At 37.6% G+C, this 3,835-nt stretch overlaps 1 long non-coding RNA gene across 1 annotated transcript; it reads right to left on the bottom strand.

The window, feature by feature from the left end:
* Positions 1-2,444, bottom strand: LOC135262406 (uncharacterized). Its single transcript, XR_010332217.1, has 2 exons — positions 2,305-2,444; positions 1-262 (listed from the first exon to the last, which is right to left on the bottom strand). It is a non-coding gene; the product is annotated as an uncharacterized LOC135262406 (long non-coding RNA).
* Between the last annotated feature and the right edge of the window lie 1,391 nt (positions 2,445-3,835).

Raw genomic sequence — 3,835 nt, 5'->3', positions numbered from 1 at the left:
TTGCAGCCCCCAATAATATTTTATTGGCTTATATCCAATGTCTTACAGTGATACAGAAGCAATAATAAAATGCACTCTCTGTGAAATGTGAAGAAGCAGATCACAATGGAAACACTGAGATCATGGTCCCGTGTTGTGGTGGCACAGTGACATCTCTGACCCAATTGCTTAGCCTGCATTCTCAGTCCAGGACCCTGGCACCAAACAGGCAGGAGTCCTCAGCACCACTCTCCTGTACGTTGTGTGTTTGCCCCAAACAAGCCTGTGGTGGTGTTGACACACAAAACACTGATCCACACAGCATTCCTACTAACAAAAAATTGAAACACAAGATTTACACAAGATTTCATATTTTAATGCACTCTCCGTTTACAACCCACAAGAGTTTTTAAAGTGATAATCACAGAAAAAAAGAATTCTTTATTTAAATGTTTTATTTATATATATTTTTTAATTCAGGCAAGTTTCTAAGCATAGCAGCAACAGGAATGAGGTATCAGCTATGGTCTGCAGAGTATTTACATCAACCACTAGTGCTGTCTGATGGTAAAAAAGAAAAAAAAAACCACTTATTTTTTACTTTCCTAATCTAGTGGGGAAGTGGTTGCTATTCTGTTGATTAAGTACATTTTCACATAAATCATATGCATTGTAGTTTTAGGTTCAGAATAATTTGCTAATATATTTAATATAAGAATATATTTCATATATTTATTTATTTATTATTATATTTAATGTCATAATTTGTCATGGTCTTGACGTTTATGGTTGCCCAAACTACATCAATCAAGAAATTTTGACCATGTCGTATTGTATGGTTGCACACAAAATCACAATGATGTATTTTTAAACAAATTATAAGCCTCACAAATGTTGGTGTAAAATTTGATATCATTCATTTATCAAGAGAACTTTTTTTGATATACTTTAGAATAAAATTAAAATCCAGTAACATAACTCCAGTTTCACTTGAAGTTCAAATAAAATCTGCTGATTTCACACATGCTAATTTTGCAAGTTGAGTGGACAGTGCCACCATGTGGCTGATATATTTTGTGAAGTTCACACATAGCCTGTCCCTGTGTGAGAAATTATTTTTCCAAAAAAAAATAGAGGAAAAAAAGAAGGCTCATACATAATATGTATATGTATTTTTTGTTCCTTTTAGGAAACATTATATTCAGATACAGAAATTTAAAAGTAAACATCAAATCATTCATCCATTAACAGAATGGATAGTACAGTAGGCTAATTTGTATGTATTGTGTATACCAGACGAAGCCGGTCCATAGGCAGAGGAAGATCAAAATATGAAGAAAGTAAACAGTTGAAATAAACTATTACAAAATCTCAGTGTCATACAAATCTATTTTCTCTCCAATATTGAAATTCTGATTAAAAGGCTTCAACAGCGACACCCGCAGACACAAGGGGAAAGGGCAATCAAGTGGTGGCGTGGTGGGGAGTGCAATGGTGCGTGGCGGAGTGGTAGGGCGGGTCTTCTTACTTATATCAATCTAATGTATTTATTTTTTTCCCACTGGTAATATGTGATTGGTCAAAATACGCAAACAATACTTCGAGGGAAGGCATCTCTCTTACCAATCAACAGACAGAATAAAATATTGACATCGAGTTGGTCCAATTACTGATTTCCGAGTTTCATCCGCGGGTTCAACGTTAGTGTAGCGATCTGACGGTGAAACGATTTTAGCAAATTACAAAACGCGCACATGTCGCATAATTAAAAAACATTTTTTTTTTAATGTTTAGGCATATTACAAAGGAGCCTATGTTTCCTTTTTCAGATTTACTTTGAGCTGTTATGGCATTTTCATAGTTTTTTTTCATCGAGCAGTAGCTAGTAGTTAGCCAACCGCTAACTCACGTTAGCTTGCTCCCTAGTTTTACATTTGTCTTTTTTCAACCAGCCGTAGCTAGTTATCTAGTGCTACAACAAGCTTTGGTTTTGGAAGGACTGCTCAGATAGCTAGTGGGATGGTGATAATATTGTGGATTATGTATTGTCACAAATACGCCGATTAGGCAGCTAAACCGAGAATCGAGACTGCTGGACGACCAACTCCACAGGTAACCATGATGAAAAATGCTGAATCAGGTCATCAGAAAGTTTTACGTAGCTCTAAGTGGTTTTCTGAGTTAACCCAATTGTTGACATTTCGGGGTAAACACGGGATTTCAGTTTCAGGTTTAAGTTTCAGTTAGCTGGATAGCTAACATGAACCTATAGTCTAAGCCACACCCACAAACAGCAGAAATGAACAGTCTCTGAAATGAACGCACCGTTTGTAAGAGGTTCTCGTGAGCCATCATTGCAAGAAAATCAGGGAACGATCCTTTAAGGCAGTCGGACAATTATCTTTATGAGCGCTACCGATTTAGTCGTGAGGGAATAAATTGCCTGTAGCAATTAGTTTAATGGGAGTGCATTGACACCGACAATTGGGCTTCCGCTTCCGCTTGTATAACGCCTTTCACATACAATTCAACGAAAGTTCTTCGCATTTGAGAAGAATAAAAACAGTATGCCCAGCAATCAGGGAAGTGTAGCTTACTTTTCCTTCAAAGGACATGTCGGTGTGCTCAGATTTCCTGGCCATGCAAGGATGAGCTCTATTAAGGAGAGTTTCTATGACTTACAAGATGGTTCTACAATGGCAGTATTTCCATAATTATTATTAAGTAATCTACAACCGCCAAAACGAAATAAAAGACAACATAGATTAAGAGTATGAGAGTAAGAAAAAATATTGCTTTTGTCAATTTCACTGTTATGCAATCATGCAAAGGTCTGTGTCAGCTCGCTTTCTAAGGAGTGCTATCCTGTTTTGACGTTTTTAATTCCAGATTTTCATGGTTTTTGTTTTTTCCTTTTTAAATCGGAGGTTGTTGAACACAGTTCTCTAAAGCTCACCCTTGATAAATACTCTTATCTTCCGAAAGCCTGTATGGTGAATTTGGAAACAATAACAGGATTGAATAAATACTTTGGACATAAGAAAGTAACGATGTGTAGCCAACTAGTGTAAAATAACATGTGTTGGATTGGTTGGTTTTGTTCCTGTCCTCCTTTTCCTGCCCTTTTTCAGTCACCAGCCTCCACTGGTATGTATATTTGCACTGCTGGCCTCAACCCATAAGATGACTTTATGATTTACGCTTTGTAAAAATCTATAGCTTACTGTTTTATCCAGGCAGCCATTTTTAGTGTCCTCAACTTTCAATGAGAATCTTCCGCTGAGGTTTCCTCAAGAGATTTGCTCCAATTTGATATCTGATGGCTATGGGGCAAATCCAGCTTGATTTTAGTTTTGTACTACTACTGCATGCTACTGAAAAAGTTCTGCTAACATTGCTGTTGACAATGCTTTTGTTGCAATTTTCCAGTGCATCTAGAGGAAGTTGATTTAGGAAAATGCCCATGTGGAAGTATCCCCTTTAGTCCCTACACGTCCCAGCATGTTAGTGTTTGTGAAGATCACGTTTTTCCTAGATGGTATTTGTATCACTTCTGCACAGATTCACTGATGATGCGACCATCTGTAATGTGTCCATTTTCTGAGCTGCAACATGAGATAAAGCTCTGTGGTGCTGAGCAGAAGGGCTGGAGATTCCACATAGTATGATGTGCTGAAATCATCTATATATTCTGCACATAGACTCTGTGGGATGTCCAAGTCCTGGCTGCATTACAATACTGATGCAGAGCGTATAATTAAAAGCAAAAAAAGAAGAAAAAACGCCCGGTTTCTAACCGGGGACCTTTCGCGTGTGAGGCGAACGTGATAACCACTACACTACGGAAACGTAGGAC

Source organism: Anguilla rostrata, chromosome 9, assembly GCF_018555375.3.
Source record: "Anguilla rostrata isolate EN2019 chromosome 9, ASM1855537v3, whole genome shotgun sequence".
In the NCBI taxonomy this organism is placed as follows: Eukaryota; Metazoa; Chordata; class Actinopteri; order Anguilliformes; family Anguillidae; genus Anguilla; species Anguilla rostrata.
The sequence above is the reverse complement of the archived record's forward strand: the minus strand, read 5'-3'. Positions and strand labels throughout refer to the sequence as shown.